Raw genomic sequence first — 25,352 nt, 5'->3', positions numbered from 1 at the left:
GTATTATCATCTTAACTGCCGCTATGCGGCCTGACCATGATATGAAAGCTGACTTCCATTCTTGTAATTGTTGTTTTATATCTATACTCAGTTTGCCGTAGTTGGCGCTGAATAACGTGGACTGTGATTTGGTAAAACGTATGCCTAAAAAGGTGATGTAGTCATTTCTCCAGTCATAGTGGTATGTGTGTTTTAGTCTGTATGCTGTCTCCTGAGGTAATCCCCTGCTTAGGGCTTGCGTCTTGGATATGTTCAATTTGTAATAGGACATTTTACTGTAATTGTCCAGTATGGAGTGAAAATGCGGCAGGGATTTGTCTGGGTTCTGGAGTGTCATGAGTACGTCATCCGCAAACAGTGTGAGTTTGTGTTCCCTAGTGTGTGTTTTGATTCCCGTAATTAAAGGTTGTTGTCTAATGAGTGTCGTGAGGGGTTCGAGTGCTAAGACATATAAAAGGGGGGAGAGGGGGCATCCCTGTCTGGTGCCATTCGTGATGTTAAACGGATCAGACAGGAACCCTGCGTTGGTTATTCTTGCAGTGGGGTTGCTGTAGAGTGCCAGCAGGGTATTCATGAATTCAGTGGGGAATCCAAATTTCTCTAGCGTGGCACGGAGGAAGTCCCAGTTTAACCGATCAAAGGCCTTTTCAGCATCCAGTGATAGGAAGAGACCTCCCTGTTTCTGTTTTTGTAGATGATATATGAGGTCTAATACTTTTCTGGTGCCATCCGTGCCCTGTCTACCTTTTATGAATCCTACTTGATCTTCGTGTACTATTGTGGGGAGCATTGGGCCTAGCCTGTTGGAATAAATTTTAGCTAAAAGTTTGATATCTGTATTTAGAAGTGATATGGGGCGTAGATTTTGACCTTTGTCTGGGATTTTTCCTGGTTTGGGTAAAGTGGCCACATGGGCCATAAGCATTTCTTTTGGCATTGTTCCCGTTTCGATTATATGTTGGAAAGCGTGTTGTATGTGCGGGATGAGTGTAGTTGCGAAGGTTTTATAGTAATAATTTGTTAGGCCATCTGGCCCTGGGGACTTCCCAGTGGGTAGTCGGGAGATAACGGTTGCAATCTCTTCTGTTGTAATTTGTGCGGATAAGGTGTCTTTCTGTTTAGGTGTCAGGGTCGGTAACGGTATTTGCTTCAAATACTCTTCGATTTCCGTCGTGGTTGGCTGGTATAGAGTCGGGTCGGTTTTTAAATTGTACAGGGCGTTGTAAAAGGTCACTAGTTCTTTGTTCATGTCTTGTGGGTTCCAAAGTTTTTGGTTAGTTTTGGAGAGAATGTATGGGATTTTGGCGTTGGATTGTCGTTTTCGCAGCATGTTGGCCAGGAGTTTGCTAGCCTTATTCCCTTGCGCATAGTGGGTCATTTTAAACTTTTGCAAGGTATGCGCTGTTTTTTGGAAGTTCTGTTCATTGATTCTAGCAGTTAGTGCCTGGATGCGAGTGAGGAGGTCCTGTTGCTTTGTTTGGTAGTAGGCTTGGGTAGTGTCTCTGAGTTCCCTTAGTAGTGTCATAAGTGCTGCCCGCTTTTGTTTGTTGAGATATGAAGCCCTGCGGATCAGCAGTCCCCGTATCACAGGTTTATGTGCTTGCCACAGGGTTGGGGCCGTAATCTGGGGGTCTGTGTTCATGGCGAAGTAGTGTGTAAGCTCTTGGTTAAGCGTGGAGGTAAATTTTTGGTCGTAGAGAAGCGAGTTGTTCATTCTCCAGGACCCTTTCCCTTTGTAGGAGAAGGCATCATCGAGAAGCAATATCACTGGGGCATGGTCTGACCATGTGATGTCTCCGTGTGTGCACCCATGCGTTTGTGGTAAGGTAGGGCCTGTTACAAAGAAGTGGTCTATCCTAGAATGAGTGTTGTGTACGTGGGAATAGTATGTGTAATCCTTTTCCCCAGGATGGAATGTGCGCCACACGTCATAAAGATTGTGTTGGGTTAGAAGTTTATTAAATAATGCACAAGCAGATGTGAGGGATTTTGATCTGGGTGTAGTCGTGTGTAGTGTTGTGTCCATATCGGGATCTAGGATGTGATTAGTATCCCCGCAGTAGAGTAGTGTACCTTGTTGTATATTGCTTACTTTGGTCAGGAGGCTCTGCAGGAACTGTCTCTGGTTGTCGTTCGGAGCATAAATGTTCACTATGGTATATGTGACGTTGTTGAGGTTGCATATCAGAATTAGGTATCGGCCATTACTATCCTTGATTATTTTAATGAGTTCGAATGCTAGCGATCTATTCACTAAGATGCTGACTCCTCTGGCTTTATGGCTATAGGTGGAGTGGTATTGGTGGGGGAATTGCTTAAGGCCAAGGGATGGCATTTTCAATCTTTGGAAGTGGGTCTCCTGGAGACATACCACATCAGCGTCTTGTTTCTTCAGTTCAGATAATAGCATTTGGCGTTTGTGGGGAGTATTTAGTCCCCGAACATTATGGGAGTATATCTTCATTATGGGGTGTGTTGGAAGTGAAGTTTAGGCCTAATCTTAATTGAAATGAGGTTTCAGTTGGTATCAGTGCAGTAGTGGGCTGCGGGAAGGCAGCGACGATATGCGTTGCGCGGCTATAGATAAGTAGTGGTGGGGCTGAGGTTCATAGTTGAGGACGGCGAGCTGCCGTATGCATTCACGTTTGTTGCAACCTGGGTTGGGGAGGGGGGTAGGGTTAAACAATAGTCCTTTAAGGGACTTAACTATATACAGTTTCGCCCTAGATTGGGGCTTGGTACTCTTTATTAGTACCTGGGGTGTTGTGAGCATGCGTGGGTTGCTCACTAAGGCGGCTACCTGGGCTCCTTCATTATTTAGTTCGTAATGCGGATCCTGAGTTTGTGCTGGGATACGCTCCCCTGTGTGGTATATGTAGTGTTTCCCTGGGTAACGAATATACCGCCCACTTCAGGCTTACCCCAGAGGGGTTACAGGTGTGGGGAGGTGATGTGGAAACCAGGTGGGGAAATATATAGGGCTCATACCATACACTTATACAGTTTCACAATGCACATTACAATACATATACAGCTGGGTGGTCGAGTTGATAGTAAGTCAGGTTCCCCGGTTCGTCAGAAACTAAGGTGTCTGAGGTTTCTCCTGGTCTCTGGGGCATCAGTATCGTGCTGTGTTTGGAATCACTTGAGCCCTTTAGTGTAAGGGTTCATATTTATTTCTTTCTTTATTATTTTATTTTTTATTTTATTTATGTATTTATTATTATAAAAAAAAAAAAAAATTTTTAATTATTTATTTATTTATTTTTTATTTATTTATTTATTTATTTTTATTTTATTTTTATTTTATTTTTTTTGAGATACTAGTTTAGTCTATCAACTCGGTCCACTATGGGCTAGATCCGCTTGTTGGACCTCGAAATTTTCACCTCAGGAGGTGGGTTTCGTTCCCGTCTGAGTTTAGTAGAGTTTAAGTAGGTTGTCAGAACCTTTAATAGTTAGGTAGTGCTCGTGACAGATAATCTCACGGTCAGGGGGAAGATACACCCAAGGAAGTCAGGGTAAGGCTCTCGGCATTACAGGTCCAGGTATGCTTTGGCGATATATGGGTAATTCCAGTAACTGTCGCAGTGTGGTCTGGCTAAACATAATAAACTTTAACTATTAACATACAATTCTTAGCATCAGAACTATGAGATAGCTAGACATTAGACAGCATTATAAGCAGGCTCAGTGTGGTATATATACATTACCAGCCAGTACATGCAGATGTAAATGGGAAGCATTAGGTGGCTGGTAATAGTCCATGGCTTCTATGCCTGTCGCCACTCTGGTGGCAGTTTCTTTGCTCCGTTTGGTGTGTTGTTTGGTCGGAGAAGATGCTCCCCCTCCTCTGGCGAAAGTAGAACTTTTGTCGCGCCATCCTTGGAGATAAGAAGCTTAATGGGGTACCCCCATCTGTATGCGATCTGGTGCTGCCTGAGGATGGTGGTGATGGGTTGAAAGGCTTTCCTCCTCCGCAGTGTTGCTGCCGACAGGTCGGGAAAGATCTTCAGGTTGGTGTATTTACTTGGGACATTTTTGTTATTTCTGCTCTGTTTCAAAATGAGCTCCTTCACATGGTGATAGTGGGCACACAGGATGACGTCTCTGGGTATTGAATCTGGCAGGTGTCGTGGCTTTGGTATCCTGTGAGCTCTGTCTAAGAGCAGCATATCCGATGGCGTATCTGGCGACAGGGCGCTGAAGAACTCATGCAGGTAGGCCCGGAGGTCCGCAGGGGTTACTGTTTCTGGTATGCCCCGTAGCCGCAGATTATTCCTCCTCGCTCTGTCCTCCATATCCATGATTTTGTTCTCTAGTGTGCAGACAGTAGACTGTAAGGAGTCAATCTGGCACGTTAGTTGGTTGTGTGCGTCCTGTGTTTCCTCCATTTTCTCCTCCACTCGAGAGGTTCTCGCGCCCAAATCTCCTATATCCTTTTTCAGGCTTGCCAGGTCTGTTTTCCAGCCGGACATCATTTTGCAGGAAAATGCCTCAAATTGTTCCATAAGGAACTGTTTAGTGACCGGTTCCTCTAAAGAGGGAATTCCCGGTTCGGTAACAGGGTCGTCGTCGTGCGGGCTTTCTCCGCCATCTTGTTGGTGCGGCTGAGTCGTGTGCTTTGCCGGCGTGGCGTTTTGGCCAAAGAAATTATGTTTTTCGGCTTTAGTCGTCTGCCTCTTTTGCTTAGGCTGTGACATGTTGAACTGCTGGGTATTTAGGTTGTCTGTATCAGGGGTTTAGTCGCCTATTTTTGGAGCCCATGTGCCGGAGCTAAGACTTACGCGGCCATCTTGCTCCGTTGGTAGCCACGCCCCCCCACAAACAGTCGTTTTTAACAAGTTTAGGGATTATTTTGGCCAACCTAGAAGCCACAATGTTGGCATATAATTTGGTATCGTTACACTGACTTTCTCTGTAATCTTATTAACTCTTTTGGATGTAAATACCATCTGTATGTTGACAATACTCAGATTTATTTCTCCTACCCTGACCTCTCTCCTGCCCCCTGGAACATGTCACAAAATGCCTCTCTTGCACCTCTAACTGGATGTCTTCTCATTTTTCCTCCCTCAGATAGTCTGCCTCCACCTATCACTATGCACAACAACAAGACACCTATTACCCAAACTCATCAAACATGCTGCCTTGGAGTTACTTTTGATTCAGGTTAACTTTTTTGCTCACATCCTGTCTGTCTCCAAATCTTGTAACTTTCGCCTTAAAAATATTGCATTCGCCCTTTTCTAGCTCAAGATTTAACTAAGGCACTTGTTCATGCACTCAATATTTCCCAACTTGACTATCGCAACTCACCAGTCATTGGCCTTACAAATACCCATATTGCCCCTATTTAGACTGTAATGAATGCTGCTGCCAAGCTCATGTTCCTTGCTGACTGCTACTCCCCCTTTGCCAATCATTACATTGACTGCCTGTATCCCTTAGTATCCAATTAATACTGCTAAAACTGACCCACACAGCCCTCAAAAATTCCACTCCTCACTATAATTCCTCTTTACTCAGCTAATACACCATATTACAACTAATACTTCTTATTTCTGTCACTCTGTGAGCAACCTTTTCCAGTCATCTGCTTGTTCCCTCAACATTTCAAATTATTTTCTTCACCATGCCATCACCATGCCATCAGAATCTCTACTAACCTCCAGTACTTTAAGAGTTCACTGAAAACACTTCACTGCTTTAGAATAGCTGAGTGATGCTCCTGACATTATAAGTGCCCTCCTCAGTTCCCTTGTAAACATGCCTAGCTCACACTCTCTTCTTCCACTGTAAGGTTCTTCCACACCACTTTTACAAGCTTATTTTAATACAGGCATCGTATTCATCATTTCCTCCGCACCTCAGACTTGTAGTCCATCTTGCGTTTATTTACCCCTTCCTCATAGACTGTAAGCTCTTTTAAGCAGGGCCTTCTTCACTTGTTGTTTATGTTAATATTCTGCATGTGAATTATTTTTTGTTAGCACTATATAAATTCAAATAAAAATAGTAAACATAAAAAATTTTAAGGGAAATAATATATATATATATATATATATATATATATATATATATATATATATATTTATATATATATATTATTTCCCTTAAAATTGTTTATGTTTACTATTTTTATTTGAATTTGAATTCAATCTCTACTTGAACACTATATATATATATATATATATATATATATATATATATATATAGTGTTCAAGTAGAGATTGAAGCCGTATTAGTCCAGTGATGTAGATGTAAAAAACAGATAAAATTTGGCAAAAAACCTCGCTGCAAACTGTGTCAGCACATATGCACAGACAACACAGCCACACACAACAATAAAACCTACAGCATTAAAGGTTCATATTCCTGCACATCCAGCAATGTGGTATACATGATTCAATGCATAAAATGCCACCTAGGATGCTACATTGGGGAAACCACCCAGCCATTAACTGGCAGAATGAATATGCACAGACACTCTATTAAACACCACAAAGAAGAATCCTACTGCACTCCTGTGGGACACCACTTTACCCAGCCTGGCTCTCACTGAAGGACCTACAAATCAAAGTACTGAAAGTGGGTTTTAAAAATACCCAGGAAAGAAAAACTTTTGAAGCCAGAATGATTAAATGCTTTAAAAGCAAGAATAGAGGACTAAATATTGATTTGGGTTTCCTGTCCCACTACCAACACTTTACATGAACACTCTCCCAGCATTATCTTACTGTTCTGTCATATGTATCAACACTTTAAAATGCTTTCCTATATGTTTATTCTATCTATATCCAAAGTACTATGTGTAGACCTATGCTTTCCCATACTCGTATGCATGTATGCATATATATTACTGTGCATTTATATTTGTGTATATGAGTTCATGTGCATGTATGTACATGTGTTTATGTATATGTATATGTACATGTGTTTATGCGTTCACATATACATATTTATGTGTGTGTGTGCATGTATAAAGTGTACCATCCTCTGCACTGTCTGCTTGTTTGTTTTTCTTCTCCCTCTCTCCCCCCTCACTCTGCTCTTCAGAAAGATATTTATGACCCTCTGCAAAATGGTGTCTATTTTCTAACAAACCTGTGTCTTATCTACACTCATGTCACTCTAACCCCTGTATCACAACTCTACTTTGAATTATATTTGTCGTCTTGCTCAGAAATGCTTCAGACCTGAGAAAGGGAGGTTCTCCCGAAAGCTTGTCATTAAAAAATTCTGTTAGTCCAATAAAAAAGGTATTACAAGATACAAATTGTATCTGTTTATATATGTAGTAAGGCCTTTTGGCCTGTGTTTGTGGGAGGGGCGTATGACACACCCCTTCCCTACTTAAGGGACACCCCTTACCTGGCTCCATACCCTCGAGGTCAGCGTTGCATCACCCTCCCACCCACTCCTCTTTATCAACTCCTTTTTCTTACATTTCTTCTTGGTGGGCCCTCTTTATTTACAGGCCTACCTCATCGTCGGTTCCGGCACACCACAACCGACTTGCTATTTTTATACCATCCTACGCTTATTAATGTTTTATTACTCTGTACCATCATGAGCCCTTCACACAAATATATATATATATATATATATATATATATATGGTAAAGTGGTATGGCTGCACTTACGGATTTCCAATAATTTTACTTTTATTCCAGTTTCTTAAAGTAGATCAACATTTCAGTCCATCTTGTGGACTTTGATCAGGATCCTGATGAAAGTCCACAAGATGGACTGAAACGTTGATCTATTTTAAGAAACTGGAATAAAGTTACATTTTATTGGAAATCCATGAGTGCAGCCATACTACTTTAGCATTTGGATATTCAAGCCCTAGTATTGCACCCGGTTTGGCAAGTTTGAAGCCTAGGTGCAAGGTATATTTTACTTTATATGTAGATATTCCAATAAATGGATAGCACTCCAGGGTCTTTCAGATGAAAATAAAATTTAACTTTTAATTCATGTTAAAAATAAAAAAATACATCAACGTTTTGGCTCTCCTCTGGAGCCTTCTTCAGGATAACAGATATATATATATATATATATATATATATATATATATATGATCATAGTGTTTAAAAGCTATTTTAGAGCATTATAGACTGTGCTTAAAACAGTTCCATCATATTCACCCTTGCTAATGAACATACAGTATCCTGCATGCTGCTTTTTAAATATTGTTTTCGTTTTTATTCTAGAATTATAAGACTTCTGGCCCACCTTTATCTTCTTTTTAAAACTCTTTCAAAACAATAAATATTAACTTTGAAATCTTTTACATGCCACCACACTCCTAGCAGGTGGAAAGAGGGGTAAGATCTATTAAGTTGCATAGAATTTAGTATTACTAGGTAAAGGCAACAAATAGGTCAACAATCAATACAATACCTTTAATACAACTTGCTCTACCGAAGATGACAATTACCTTAAATTCTGACCCGTAGTTAAAAGTTTGAATACATTATTTGCTTTTTAAAAACATAGCCTTAGTTTGTAATGATATTCCTGTTATTTCCTGTGTATTGAAGCACAGGTATCTGACCAGCTTCGATTTACATAGAATAGCCATCTTGCTCAATGTATGCCTATCCTGAACAGAGAGACAGCTACTCATATTTACACTCTGTAACTATTTTATGTCCAATTTCTCTTCTGGTGTCAAGCACTGCTGCTATCTAGATACATTGCCCTACCTTTCATATATATCCTGGTTGGGCAAGTGGTAACAATGCAAGATATTTATAAGGGATGTAAATATTACCATAAAAGTGATGGTAGGCATAAAAAACAGAAGGTATTTCATGAGAGCATCCCACACTTAATCATAGGCCAATGACTGATTGATGACTAATTGTGAGATGTTCATATGAAACATATAACAGTATATGATCACATATGGCATAAGCCTGCCACAATGTACCCAATTGTTGGCAATTCTTATTGTAACAACCTACTACCTTCAGTATGGAGATTCATTAACTCACATGGGATACTCATTCCCCTGGGGCTCTCTAACCTTCCCTTGTTTGTCAGGTGTTATAATCATTTTCTGGTCTTTTAAAATCCATTTTAAGTTGAATGTACTGCATGCATTATGTTATACACATTTAACATATCACTTTCTGTACCTCCATCACCAGTGTTGCACTTTATAAATCGTCATTACAAGAAGTGTTCATTGTGGAAGTATTGCTAAGTTCACATCCACTTATCCTTTTTATTCTCAGTACCGTCTTAAAATTCCTGTATACGCTTTAGCTTGATTGGCTATATATCCTTACCTTGATCCATTGCTTCCAGCCTTGTCCACTGTACCTCCTTTATCTTGTCTTCAACTCATCATTCAGTTGTCATATTTCTTGCCTGGGACTTTTATCCCACGGAAAGCCTCATACATCTTTTGAAATATTTATTGGTCCAGAAGAAAAAAAAATAAAAATAAAAATACCTTTGATTAAACTGTTAATGTTTGTATCAGCTGATACAATTAATTATCTCTATTTTAAATGATATACAATTGTTTGTTAAATGTATGGGAAGGGGGGACACAACAAAATCCTATCTGCTACATTATCTGTATATTCTGGCAATGTCCTGTAATAATTGTTTCTATTAATTTATTACTTCAGATGTAAACCTAGCTTTCAACAAGCTTTAACATGGAATTGAAGGAAATGTACTTTAAAACTATTCTCTTTGCAGCCAATAGAACCAAATTCAATTAAAAGGATGACTAATTCAATTAACACAGGCCACCTTCATTTCCAAATGTCTGCATGTTTTCTTTCAGACAGTCAAACACATTTATTTCACACTCTAATAGGATTCTTTACTTTACTTTCCTCTTTGCCTCTAGTTCCTGCATTAGTAAATCATAATTTGGTAATGTATTGGGTATTGCAGACAGATTTAGAAACATTAAATGTGTGTTCTCCAGCCTCAACAGCTCCAAAACCAATAAGAGGTCTACAAGGACAACATGGAATTATGAATGTGCCATGAAACTATGAAGATAATGTATAAAAGAGCACATACACAGGGCAAGATTCCAAAACATTACACAATTCCATCTTTACAATTTAGAATTTTTGTCAGAGTTAGAATGTTCCACCTAAATTACACTGTCTGTAATCATTATACATTTTCCATTAGGACTCTATCACCAAAAACATCAACTAGCGCTGCCACACACCAATTCTGCTACTACCAGATTGCAAGATTACATATGAATATACACCTATATTCTTTTTTTATTTTATTTTTTACCTTTATGCCTTGTCCAGTATGCTAACGTTTTACCAGCCCTACTACATATATTTGGCTTGTTTACTTAATTGTTTTATTCACCTACATGCATACCTCTAATGACTTTTCTTTTTTTTTTGTAATTCTTTATTTGTATACAACATGGGTGCTGAATATACGGTCATCCAGGGTTACAAACCTGGTATGTTACAGATCACAGATTGTATACATATGCAAAGAAAAACAGTTTTGGTAACAAACACCATGGTGCTATTGGTCGCCCGTGCCTGTAAAGTCAGCTGAGCGAACAGTTCTAACTATCGGTGGTTCCCCTGTTCGTTTGTTTGCCTTGTATGCTGTTCCCAGTGATTCGCTCCCTCTGTGGTGGCTGTGCGGGTGTTGTTTCTTAGTGGTTTCGTGTGGTGAGTGTCTTGTTAACCCTGGAAGATCGTCCTATAACACTACTTGTATGGGTCGAGGTTTTGGTTCCCGTCGAACGTATAGAGTAGGTTCCACGGAAATAGTAATACACAGAAAAGAAAGCAGAAAGATAGGAGGGGGTGGAAGAGGGGGGGGGGGGGTACGGGGGAGGGGACCTATCTTGTGTTGGCAATGTTGAGGTGTGTTATGTGAGGTTGGCCAGGTTGGAGTTTTCCCACGGTTCCCATATCTTCTGGAAGGCTTGTAAGGTGCCTCTTACTCTAGCCGTTAAGTTATCCATCAAGTGGACTTCCTTGATCCGCCTTATCACCCCGGCCCTGGGCGGGATGGTTGGTTTGAGCCAACCGGAGGCTACCGTTCTCCTAGCTTCTAATGACTTTTCTATGTGATTTCTTCCCTGTCCCCCTCCCATCTTTTATTGACACCTACCCAAATATTTGTTTTACGTGACTAATCCTTACCTGTGCATAGATGCATTTCACCTGTCCAATAGCCTAAATTAAGGTGTTGTGCCCCAGACCCGAACAGAACTCAGATGCCTTTCTATCTTGCCCCTCATCCACCACTAGATCACCTCCTCATTTATAGATAGACACTCACACTATTTTAGCTCTGCAGAAATAAAAAAGCTGCAAGCACTAATCAGCACACTTTTGCATTTTCCTTACCCCTTACACTCAATCCTCACTCTCTCTACTCCTACTTTTAGATTCTAAATCAATCCTACATACTTTTTCTCAAACATTGTACACCACTGCAACTCCTCTCCTCACCAATCCTAACCTATTCCCGTATATCCAAACATTTTTGATAGTTTGCATGCTTATCTAAAACATTGCTGTGTTCTCCTCTTCTTTTCTCTCTTCTCCCTTCGTATTAAAATCACTCCTTACCCCTACTTCCCTCAACCACCCAACAACCTCCACATTTCCCCTTCTCTACTGGACTCCCCTCTACTATAATTTCATGCCTTGCATTTCTCTCTTTTCTCTCTCCTATGCCCAAACAATCTCATCGTAGACCCCAACCATACAAAAACCCACACTTAACATTTGTCATTGTTTTTCCTCCTGCTCCCAGCAGCTGGTGATGTCTCTCCCAACCCAGGCTCATTCACCATCTCTGCTTAAATTAAGCCTAACAGAAATTGCATGAATATCATCCCAGTACCATGTAATTTCTCCTCATTTATCATCCTTTTAATCTCATCCTCACCAAGCTCTCCAATTTTCCATTTCCTCTATCTGACCATACCCTGTATCCAAATCATACTACCCTTGGTACATCAATCTTGTAGAAACCTCCACTGTTTTGACTTACAGTGATTCTCTACCAACCTCCAAACTCTCTTTTTACCCATTTCATACCTCACATGCCCTGCAACCTCCCTTTACATCTCCACCTTCTCCTCTGATCTAGATATCAGGGCACCTCCTATATTTAAGCATTGCAAATTACCCTGGTTATAACCTTGGCACATTAAGCTGACCTGTTACCTCCAAAAGTACTCCAGAACTGCTGAACTTTGCTGAAGAATGTCTCATCCTGCATCTTTTTTCCTGCACTATAAATGTATGCTATGCTCATACAGTTAGGCTCTTTCCTCGGCAGAATGAAACTACTTTAATACTCTCATAACCACACTCTCCCAAGAACCCAAATGCCTCTTTCACACTTTTTAACTCTCTGCTGTGCCTTGTTGCTGGTCCTACTACTACTAACTTGACCACTACAAACTGTGCTACTCACTTCACTGAGAAGATTTCCATAATCAGGGAAGAGATCTCTAATCTCTCTCATACCCCTACCAGTGCTTCCCCAACCCCACTCCCTCCTCTGTTCCATGCTCACTCGCACCTGCTATGCCAAAATAGGTTTCTGCTCTGATTAGGTCCTTCAGCCCTATCACTTGTTCCCTCTATCCTACTCCCTCACATCTCACGTATGCCCGGTCTCCTTCTCTTGCTCTGCCCCTCACTAAAATATCCAATCTCTCCCTGTCCTTTCACATATTTCCTTCACCCTTCAAGCATACAACCATCACCTGGATTTTTAAAACTTGATTCTAATACCCATTCCAACTAATGCCATATCTTGCTACTACCATTTACCTCCAAGATAATTGAGTGAGTTGTGTACGCAAGATTGACAGACTTCCTTAAGTCCAACCTTCTGCTCAACCTGCTTCATTCTGGATTCTGTGCTTGTCACTCAAAACAAAACATCAGCCCTAACAAAACTATCCAAAAATGTAATTACTGCTAAATGAAGTGGTACTTACTTTCTTCTATTTCTCCTTGAGGTTCTGCTGCTTTCGACACTGTTGATCATTAACAACTTCTTCTTATCCTCTGTAATTGCGGTATATGAGACTTTACTCCTTCCTACTTCTCATCCTACCTCTACCAGCACTCTTTCAGTGTTCCTTTTTTATGCAACCTGTTTGTGTTGGTGTTCCCCAAGTTTTGTCCTTGGTCCCCTAGCGTTCTTGATCTGAACTGTCTCCCTGGTAAACTCATGAGCTCTTTTGGCTTTCAATATCACTTCTATGAGGAGGGCATGCAAATCTATCTTTCCTCTCCTGATTTCTCGCCATCCCTCCATGACTTGTGTCTTTGACTGCCTCTCTGTGAATTCTAACTGGTTGGCTGCTCATTTTCTTAAACTTAATCTGTAAATTGGGATGGTTGGGAGATCTGCTATTTTAGTTTATATTTGATTCTTGTAGTGAAGTGATTAAGGGGCTTAGGTTTTTTGGTTTTTTGGGGGGGGGGAGGTGGGGGGACTTTGATATATGCAAGCTACACTTAAACTTGCTACTAGCCATTGTCAAGTAAAATATCACACCCGGTAACTTAAACAGACCCTTCATTGTAAACTGTTCTAGTAACCTACGTTTTCCCATACATGAAACACATCCTACCCTTACCTATTGTGTCACTTTACCCCTCTGCCTCTAGAATGTAGGCTTGTTTGAGCAGGGCCCCCAACACCTCTTTGTTCCTGTGCGTCCAACTCAGCTTGTTGCAAATACTTGTCTGTTAGACCACCTATTGTACATTACTAAGGTATTTGTTGGAGCTTTATAAATAATACTAATAGTATCTGTCTGTCTGTGTTTCCAATAACCATATGTTTACCATTAACAATAACATGTATTTCTCCTACATCATCCTGGGACTATAAATACTAAAAAGTGTAAAAAGACAAACTAGTTTTGTTTCATGAAAAAGTCTTAATGTAAATATGTATGTCAGACATTTTTATTCCAATTTATTAGCGATCTTCTAGAGATACTGTCATCTAGATCCAGGATTCTCTCGATGACGTCTTACATCAGACTTTTGTAGCAGAGTACATTCCCTGGTACTCTGTATTCACATACAGGAACTTTACCGCTTTCCCCATCTTTGATGTAACTATTGAGAAAAGACAAAGAGGCCATCATGGATGAATTCAATCTACATGTACCAATATGTCATGGTAATGTGTCATAAATGCCACTAGCCACTGTCATCCTCTTTCATGCTGTTTGTGGCCATTCATTCGTAATGTGTACATGCAAGTTTATTTTGTCTCTCTATTAGCTAATGTCCATTTTTGGTGCGTCATTGATCCTTATTTTAAAACAAAATTATACTATGTTCCAGCTCTTTCTTCTTGTTATAAATAGAAATGTGAAAGAGTCAAATTCAATTATTTATAATATGTAAGCTAGTATTATAGATGCATAATTAGCAGACACATCTTTATTTGTGTTTGTAAGTCTAAATATCATTGATGACTAGTGTAACTTACACTCACTAACATAATTTGTCAAACCCACAGGTAGGCAATTAACGGAGAAATGTTTCACTTTAATTTTCTCTCTGTCCACAGTTCATTAGTTAGAAATATTGACAACTAGTATGTTCGTAATTTCCTCAGCATTCTCTACCACTGAAGTCTGGCTGAATACATTTCTTTTTAGCCTAGAAGAAAAGGCCATAATCAGTCCCACAATATTAAATCATTTGAGGCTTGCATGACTGAGTTCAGGTGTCAGGCCAGCCATAGTGGAAATGAGTTAGGATGTTCACAAAGGTTGGTAGAAGCTTTTTATATTTAAGTTCTGAAAGCTTCTCCCATTTAATGATGTCAAAATTCATACAAGTATAGGCTTATTTTTAACTAAATATGCCTTCATGAAGTGGTAAGGAGTAGATGCTGGTTAACACATGAATGGCAAAGCACTCCTTATAGCAGAATCGGAACGAAGATGATTTGCTCAGTGCAACCGATACCGCTCCTGTTATTACTCATCTTAAATTGGACATTTATAAATGCCATATACAACTATTCTGCAGCATACATTTTAGTATAAATGTTTCCATGAAAAAGTAAAACAATTTTGTTGCTTCACTAAAAGTAATAGTAAAAAGGTTCCGACTAAGCATTCTAAGCTCTTAAATATGGTAATCTAAATATATAACTGAATGAAATTGTATAATAGGCATATTGATAAGATCCTAATATTTAATCCCAATATTTAAGAGAAGTCACAGCAGCACATCAGTGACCAATATCCTAATTTTATGTCAAGACAGGAGGCTTCATATTTGCTTATCTTTCTTTACTGTAACTCCCAGCAGCAAAGAAACAGTTAACAGTAAGTAAAGAATGTAACCAATCAGAGTGCACAACAGAGTATGTCCAGCAATCAGGCTCCTCCCAGCTCCTCTTTCTTTGCTGCTAGCCTCCCAGGTGAGTCTATTTCAATAACAGCATGTAAGCAATTTCTAAAAATATATATATTAACATGGTTTAATTTATTTCCATTTCAAACAACATAACTATATTGCTTTATAGTTCATTCTAATTAATTCAATGAACAATACATGTCGTTTTCCAACCCTCTTACCCACTGTCTCTTTTAACTACTGCCGTCTGCAACTTCTGTCACTTCCGAAACACATCGGATTACGGTAACCCGATCGCGGCTTCTGGCTGGCTGCCATCCACGGGCGGTATCACTGCCTGTATTGCCGCATTTGTTTCCCTACCGTCACCATAGCGACGGATCCGTCCTCCCGCGGCCATCTCCTTCCCTCTGCATTGCGCAGGCTTTTTCCCGCGCTTCTTCTCCGATCATTACGTCAGTTGCAGCTAGGTGATCTCCAAACGGCTCTCCGGCGCCTACTTCTGGTTAGTCTGGTAAGTTACATATAAAAAACATACATGTAATGCATACATCTAATTAAACAGCTCTTAGCTGTTACATCTCTTTTATTAAAGTGCCTTCACTTTGTTTTAATTTCAGATTACCATCTAAACTCTAAAAATCCTTGCATAAGAGGGTGACCCCCTCTATACTAAATAATATTGTCTCAAGAGGGTGACCGCCTCCATACTATATTTGTCTGCCTCATTATAGAGAGTGACCCCCTCTAAAAAGTATATTAATATTGCCTCAAATTTACCGAGGGTGACCCCCTCTACTCCATAAGCCATTTTTTGCCTCCTAAAGGGTGACCCCCTCATTAATCTGTGCTACGCTGATTATTTATACCGCATTTTATTTGTGGGTGACTCCACGCTCAATTGGTGACTGACACTACTCTTGATACAACGCTTTGCGTTACTTTGCCAAAAACAAGTCCACCGCCTATTGAATTATTTATTATTAAAAAAAAAATATATATATATATATATACATTTCTTAGTGGTGACCCCACTTTACCAATTATGTCTAATTTGCCTGAACCAGCAGTCCCTGCGGAGCTCAAAGCTTGGCTGTATAACGCCATTGCAGACTCTATTCCAAAAGCCTTAGCAGCTTTCCACGACCAGTCAAAATCTACCTCTAGAGCTCCTTTTGTGCATTTGTCAGACTTGGAAGAGTCAAAAAGCTCAGACCATGAGGAAAGCCCCCGCAAACGCCCCTGGAAGGGCAATAGTGCTACCGCCGGTAAAGGCAAAGCACCGGCTAAAACGCCTAAATTATCCATTCCAGATAATAACCCCAATTATATCTGGGACCCATTAGAGGGTTCCACCTCCAACCTGCAACTTCAAGTGATTGACGAATACTGTGCAGGGTATTCAGACGAGGATTTTCCCTCTCACGAACTAAATGAAGCCCCCTCTGACTCTCCCGCCCCATCTGAACCCCGTCTCTGAGGATGTCTTACTGGATACCGTTGGCCGTCCCCTGTTCGACCCTAGGTACATCAAACACCCACGGTCGACTGAGTGGACCCCCCAGACCACATTGCTAAATTCTGCAGGATGTGGCTACTGAAGCCTTTGGAAAAGGAAGTGAGAGCTAAGCTAAAAGCAAAATGCCCACGACCTTTTATCCCAGACAAGGTAGCTGTTACCCCAGAATTTGACCCCTTGCTCGTCGCCTTTCTCTACAAATCCGGGAAAGATCCCCGTAAGGGTTTGGAACAAGGCCTGAAGGCAACTCAAGATAAGATGTTGGATATGGCGGGACCGCTTATCCAAATATTCAGTATTGCGGATGAGGCTTTGGCAGGTGGCACTTTAGATGCGCACATGGTGCGTGAATGGGCACAAAGGGCATTATGCCTACTTGGCAATGCCAACGTAGCCATGTCAACTGAAAGGCGGAAGGCCGCCCTATACAAAACTGACTCAAAGCTCGCCGAACTAGGCACTAAAGAGCTTGGCCCTGAGGCACAAGGCATGCTTTTTGGAGACAAATTTATTAAGGAGTTGAGCAAACATGTTGCGGTGTTTACAACGCTTACCAAAGCGCAATCCTCCTTACGCAAGGTGTTTAGGACCCAAAGTTTTTCCGGGAGAGGCAGCAATTACAGAGGCCGGTCGGCTGGCAGAGCTGCCTTCACGGGCTACAGGCCTCGACCTTCTGAACACTGGAACTCATGCAATACCCGTTTCCACCAAAGACACTTCTTCCCATCTCGTGGCTCTATTAGAGGACGTGGATCTGCTTCCCTCCGTGGTCGCACTCCTACAGGTAATGTACTCTCATTTTCCTCATATACGTATAGCAGGCCGATTAATCAATTTTTCCCAACAGTGGTCTCGACTCACACAGGACCCGTAGATCCTTCAGACCGTGTCTGGCTTCCACCTAGAGTTCACAGAGAGCTCTACCTACCCCCCTGAGAATGTCTCAAATAGACGACATGTCCCTTCAGGTCGAGCTCGACAACCTAATCTCCAAGGGTGCCATCAAACAAGCACTCAGCCCACAAGGTTTCGTGAGCAACATGTTTCTGGTCAAGAAAAAGTCGGACAAGTTCCGACCAGTCATCAATATAAGAGAGCTGAACAAATTCATCAAATACAGACATTTCAAGATGGAAGGCATCCATCTACTACGGGACATCCTCTGCGAGGGAGACTGGTTCTCCCGCTTCGACCTCAAGGATGCATACCTCACGGTACCAATCACACCAGAACACCGCACCTTCCTCCAATTCCATTGGCGCAAAACACTATGGCAGTTCACCTGTCTCCCCTTCGGACTGTGCTCCGCACCTTGGTGTTTCACCAAACTAATGAAACCGGTGATGGCACTACTCCGTTCACAAGGGATTCGGTCCATCATATACTTGGACAATATCCTCCTTATGGCTCAAGACGAGGAAACTCTACGTCTCCATACAGATATGACTTCGGCTCTCCTACAGAACTTGTGTTTTGTCATCAACCTTCAAAAATCTTCTCTAACTCCGTCTCAGACGGTACAGTTTCTGGGATTTCAGATAGATTCGATTCAAGCAGTTCCACAACTCCCTGCCACGAAAATCAAAACCATAAAAAAGGACATCCGGAGATTGTTGGCTTCACCATATCTCCGACTCAGGGATTTAGCCCGCACAATAGGATTACTCTCCGCCTCAATCCAGGCAATATTTCCAACCCCACTACACTATCGGGCAATGCAACGTCTGAAAACACACTACTTACATTGTTCAACATCTTACGAACAACAGATTTTTCTCACAGACGAAGTCCAATTGGAACCCCACTGGTGGCTTCAACATATGGAAGCCTGGAATGGAAGGGCTATCTTCGGCCGACAACCCGATTTCATTCTGGAATCAGACACCAGCCTCCTCGGATGGGGTGCCACTTGCTCGGAACGTTCTACCGGAGGCCTCTGGTCCCCATCAGAACAGACACTACACATCAATTGCCTCAAACTAATTGCTGTTTCTTTCGCAATCCGCAGTTTTGCCAAGGAAGCTTACAACTGCAGCCTTATCCTGAGGATGGACAATGTCTCAGCAGTACGATACGTGAACTGCCTAGGTGGCTCCCGATCAAAGATGCTATCGGATTTGACAAAGGAATTGTACCAATTCTGCCTGAACAGGAACATCTCCCTTCGTGCAGAATATCTCCCGGGCTCCGACAATCTTGTCTCACTGGAGGGATTCCAGCGACTGGCAACTAGATCCACAAATTTTCCTTCATCTACAAGCTATGAGAGGACCACTCAACCTGGACCTGTTTGCATCTCGCCTGAACGGTCAGACGGACGCATTCTTCAGCTGGCTTCCAGACCCAGCCTGGAAGTGGATGCCTTCCTCCAACCGTGGCCAACATCTGGGGCATATGCCTTTCCCCCGTTCTCCATGATCCCACGCACGGTACAATACCTCAGAACACAGGGCGTCATGATAACACTAGTGACCCCACTGTGGCGAACCCAACCATGGTCCCCCTATCTACTGGAGATGTCAGCGGACTACCCCCTACTCCTACCCGTCTCCTACGACCTCCTCATGGATCCTTCAGGCAACTTCCATCCACTAGCACTACAAGGCCACCTCCAGTTGGTGGCCTGGACCATTTCAGGGGATCCTGGAATGTCTCTGGCCTTTCGACTGCTGCTCGAGGACTCCTCTGGGACTCTTGGGCCCCAGGAACAAGACGCTCTTATCTCTCAGCATGGCAACGTTGGAATAGCTGGTGTTTGGAGAGGGACGTCGATCCCTTTTCAGCCTCTTTGATTAACATCATGAACTTTCTGGCATCACTCTTCGAACAGGGTAAGTCTTATCGGTCAATTAATGTTTTCCGTTCTGCCATTTCAGCAGCTCATACCCCTGTTGACAACTCCGCAGTTGGCAAACACCCCTCCATATGTAGACTCTTGCGGGGCATCTGACTCGTGAGACCCCCGGCTCCCAAATATAATCAATTGTGGGATGTTGCTATTGTGCTCTCCTTCTTAGAGACTTGGCCCTCTAATGAAGAGCTCTCTCTCCGACAACTTTCGGCCAAACTGGCTCTGCTGCTCTGCCTGGTGTCTTTTAGAAGAGTTTCAGACATCAGAGCATTTGACGTCCATGCCGTTGATTTTACCCCTGAGGGAGTACACTTCTCCATTACCCGGCGCACCAAAACCAATTCACCAATTCATCTACGGTATGCTCTGCGTAGCTAGCTGCGTCCGACACTACATCCTTCGCACTAATGACCTAACACCACAAACAGGCCCCCTACTGGTGTCCTACGTTTGACCTCACAAACCAGTGTCATGCCCCACGATTGCTCGTTGGATCAAGTGGCTACTGACCCTAGCAGTCATCGACCCATGTTTCGGTGCTCATTCAGTGAGAGACGCGGCTGCCTCTTCTGCATTTACGTCTGGAGGCTCCCTAACGGAGATCCTCACATCCGCAGATTGGTCCAGAGAATCCACCTTCAGAACATTCTATTTCAGACAATGCTCTCATGTATCTAATTCCATCTTATCATCGCTTTAAAACAGCAAATATGAAGCCTCCTGTCTTGACATAAAATTCGGGATTATTCTAGCCTTAGACTCTTTACAACTACACTTACAGATAATATCCACATTAACTCATAACTGAAGACTTGTCAGGATATTTGGTGTACTCTTTGGTTGGAAACATATCATTTAAAGTAATTAAGTATTTTTTCTCTTACCCAAGAAACCATACTTTCACGACCTCTCTCTCTCTTTTCTCCTAGTGTGAAAACCCTTCACTATCCTCCCAAGGAATTACCTACATTCTTCTAAATTGTTTACATGGTTGACTTAATTTTGAGCTGTTCATCGTTCTACCGTTATGTTTACATGGTTGATTCTACGGCTGCATCAAGAAAGAAGAGCTGGGAGGAGCCTGATAGCTGGACATACTCTGTTGTGCACTCTGATTGGTTAAATTGTTTACTTACTGTTAACTGTTTCTTTGCTGCTGGGAGTTACAGTAAAGAAAGATAAGCAAATATTCGCCCCCTGTCTTTAATAAAATTTAGATTATTCGGTCACTAAGGCTAGAATAAACGTGAATTGTACAGCACTTCTTAAGCCCCCAAAAACTCTCCTCAAAACAAAACATTAATAGTGGATTGGTTGCCAGGTCCAGTAATAATGTAAAGATACATTTCACTATATATTTATCTTGGACTTATAACATTATTCATTGTCTCAAGGATATTTTAGTCCATGCATAACTAAACTCTCTATTTCCACTGATAAAGGTTATATTAAAAATGTAAATTGTTAGAAAGCTGGAAGGCAGACTTCCACACAAGTCAACACTAGGACAGAATAATTCTAAACATATTCATCCTATAAAACTATCATATTCCGCAATTAAGTACTGAAGCAGGTTTAGTTGCAACATATGTCAGATGTCACTCCTTTCTGATAAAAATTTTGCTGGTAGAAAACACATCTTTTTTTCCCACACATTCAGCACTCAATTTTATTGGACAAAACACACAATGTTTTGCCCCACACTGGGATCTTTTTCAAGCATCCTGATTTCACAATTCACCACTGATTATGTACTGGCAATGAAGCCAGTGCCTTGGCTCCATAGATGGAGATTGCACTATTTGAGATGTTTTCCCAAGCAGGACCAATCAGAGTGTGTCCACATTGGAGTGAATGTAAACATTAATTTAAAAACTCCTGAAGCAACTATATATATATATATATATATATATATATATATATATATATATATATATTTATATTTATATAATCCTATATACCACATGAGTAGAAGTACAAGATATATGATGTTTGATCTTGTATATCTTTCCAGATCTAGGATGGAATAATGTGTTGCCTGGAATCATTCAGTTACAGGCTGTACAATTTAAACACTGGTTACATCCCACATAGTGGCCGGGGTTAATTGATGAATTCTAGCTGTCTGATCGGTGTGTACTAAAAAGTCCTGTAGGTTCCCACCCCCCGTAACTCATAATTGAGATCTTTTGGAACACTGAGGGCATTGTTGGATCTTTACTTATTATTGTCCAGTTGCTACGAATGCTATCCCCCAATCGCTGTGATTTAGGATGGAATGCCTGAGGAAAAATAAGTCGATCTCCGAACTGTTGGATCCTATTCTCTGTTATCAATTTAAATGCGCATCTGTAGGCTTGATCCAATATAGTTTTAGAGTATCCCCTTTGTAAATATGAGATCGACTTATTTTACCTCAGGCATTCCACCCTAAATTATAGCGATTGGGGGATAGCTTTCGTAGAAACTGGACAATAATGAGTAAAGATCCAACAGTACCCTCAGTGTTCCAAAAGACCCCTTAATGAATTATAGGAGAGGGAAAACTTACAGGACTTTTAGTACATACCGATCAGACAGTTAGAATTCAACAATTAACCCCGCTCACTAACGTGGGATGTTACCGGTTTTTTTTTTTTTAATTTATGTGTATGTTTATGTAATCTTTTACATATTTATGTGATTTTATTAATTACAACTTGAGGGACCTGTCTGACAACCCAGGCAGAAAGTCTGGACAATTTAATTTACAAGCACTATATTTAACCCTGTAACTTTCCAAAACAACATAAAACCTGTACATGGGGGGTACTGTTGCACTTGGGAGACTTCACTGAACACCAATATGAGTGTTTTGAAACAGTACAACGTATCACAATGATGATATAATCAGTGAATGCTATTACTAAAAAAGACTAGACATATCCCATTTTGAATACCCAGGGTTGTCTACTTTTAAAAATGGCGTGCCATGATCTGTGTAATTTTCATTCCTGGACTGCCATACTGTCTCAAATCTAACATAGGTCCAGCAAACCAATCTGGCATATTTTAATGTCAAAAGTTAAAATAGAGAAATCCCTATATTTAACCCTGTAACTTTCCAAAACACAGTAAAACCTGTACATGGGTGGTACTGTTGTATTTGTGAGACATTTGTGTCTACTAAACAGCCACTAGAGGGCACTTCCTACTTCATAGCACAGAAAACCTGTTCTAGAGCATCGATGGATGTCCTCACGCTGTGTGAGGACCTCCAGCGTCTCTCAATTTCCCATATAAAAGCATTGAAAAGCATTTTTAATGCTTTCCTATGGGAGCTCTAATGCGCATGCGCATTGCGTCTCCCTGGCCGGTAGGTGGGATCAATCTCGCCCACCGGCCGACGCAATGCAGAGGAGGAGCGGTGGCGGAGAAAGAAGCAGCAACGTGGGACATGTCGCTGCCTCTGGTAAGTGACTGAAGGGGTTTTCACCCCTTCAGCAACCGGGCATTGGGAGGTTGGAGGGAGAGGGGACCTGCAGTGCCAGGAAAATGGATTGTTTTCCTGGCACTGGAGTTTCCCTTTAAGTTTGTCTGCAAAGTAACATACATCTGTACATCTGTACACAAAAGTGCTGTGCTAGTATATGTTTATATGCTAGCTATGCATCCAATGCTTCAAATGAAAGTTTTTGCTGACATTTTTCAATCAAAAAGTACTCGGTAGTGAAGAGGTTAAACAATGCGTGTAGGGGAGTATAGCAGGCTGGACATTTTTCAGACCTGTTTAGTTGATATACGCCCATTAAAGGGACTCTATAGTCAACATATAAAAGCAAGAAAGACAGGTCCCCCAGCCTTCCTTCTTGCTTTTATATGTACTTTCATTTATTAAAAATTATTTTCGGAGTGTTTTTATATTAAAAACTTACCTCCGTTCCAGCGCCGAGCTCCAAGCCATGCCGCGCCCCCTTTTTCGTAAAAATGACGAAATCGCAGGGCCCAATAGGACGCTTCTCACAGAGAAGCGTCATCGCGATGTGGTGCGCATGCGCGGATTCGCGCTGCACCAATCGCGTTCTTCATAGAGCGGCATTGACAGCCGCCCTATGAAGAACCTCAGCGCTATACCGCGCATGTGCGCGGAATGCGCGTCCGCGAGCTGTCTGACTGACAGCTCAGCTCGCTTTCTAAAACTAACAATAAGGGGGGGGACCTACTGTCCCCCCTGAGGCCCCTACCCCTGAGCGGTGGGTGGGGGACCTAAAAATAAACATAAGGGGGGGACCTAATGTCCCCCCCGCCCCAACCCAAGCCATCCAATCACAGTGCTCTGTGTCATTTTACAAGCGTGGGAAAGTTCTTTGGAATTTTCCCACGCTTGTAAAATGACACAGAGCACTGTGATTGGATGGATTTCAAAATTCAAGCTGTGTAAAATGACAGAGAGCACTCTGATTGGCTTAAACCAGCCAATCAGAGTGTTCTTAGCCTAATTGCAGGGCGTGGCAAGGCTTTATAAGCCTTCCCCTGCCCTGCAAAGCTCAGTCTGTGCGGAGCCCTCCATGGGTGAACATGGATTGTTTTTTTTGCGCTCGTTTTTTTCTTTTTTTAATTGCGTCGGTTATTATGGCTTTTTATTTGGCCTTTTTTGGGGCTGAAGAAAGAAGATTTTAGAAGAAAGAAATCATTGAATGGTAAGTTGTTTTTATCTCTTTTTTTTTTTTTTTACAGGTTTTTAGTTAAAGGTCCCCCCCTCATTATTTTTAGCTTGAGGGGGGTAGGGGGGGTAGGTAGGGAGATAATTTTTTTTGGGGGGGGTTAACTAGGGTCCCCCCCTTTGTATTTAGGGCTCCCACCCACCGCTCAGGGGTGGGGGCCGGGGGGGACAGTAGGTCCCCCCCTTATGTTTATTTTTAGGGCCCCCACCCACCGCTCAGGGGTGGGGGCCGGGGGGGGACAGTAGGTCCCCCCCTTATGTTTATTTTTAGGGCCCCCACCTGCCGCTCAGGAGTGGGGGCCGGGGGGGAAAGTAGGTCCCCCTTATGTTTATTTTTAGGGCCCCCACCCACTGCTCAGAAAATACAGTGCTTACAAGAAAAAGGCTGCAGGGAGCTGTAGCACTCACCTGAACAACCTCATTAAGCTGAAGTTGTTCAGGTGACTATAGTGTCCCTTTAAATACATGCACATTATCTTATCTTTAGCAAGCCCTCCCATTTTTTTTCCAGAACAGAATTACAAGGAAATTACCAATAAGAGAATTCTCATTGAGAAGCCTATGAATTGGTGCCCACATGCATGCGCCCTGGCTCAAGCCAGTTGAACGAGGTGTATATATAAATCTATTATATTTGTTACTGTCTATAAATTATCACTATAGCAAACAATTAGCACCTGATTTGATACGTGTATACCCTTTTTAATGCAGTATGCTTTAAACCAATATTACATATTGGCTTAATTAATATATATGTATTACTGTTGATTATACTAGGACTAGTACATTTCTTAAAACAATTTGTGCTTGAAGTCAGTGTTTTGATTTGAGTGCTTATATGTATAATCATGCAATCATACATAGATCATTGTATATTTTTCTATTTCAATTGTT

The sequence above is a fragment of the Pelobates fuscus genome, chromosome 5, assembly GCF_036172605.1.
Source record: "Pelobates fuscus isolate aPelFus1 chromosome 5, aPelFus1.pri, whole genome shotgun sequence".
NCBI lineage: Eukaryota > Metazoa > Chordata > Amphibia > Anura > Pelobatidae > Pelobates > Pelobates fuscus.
This window is presented reverse-complemented; position numbering follows the sequence as displayed.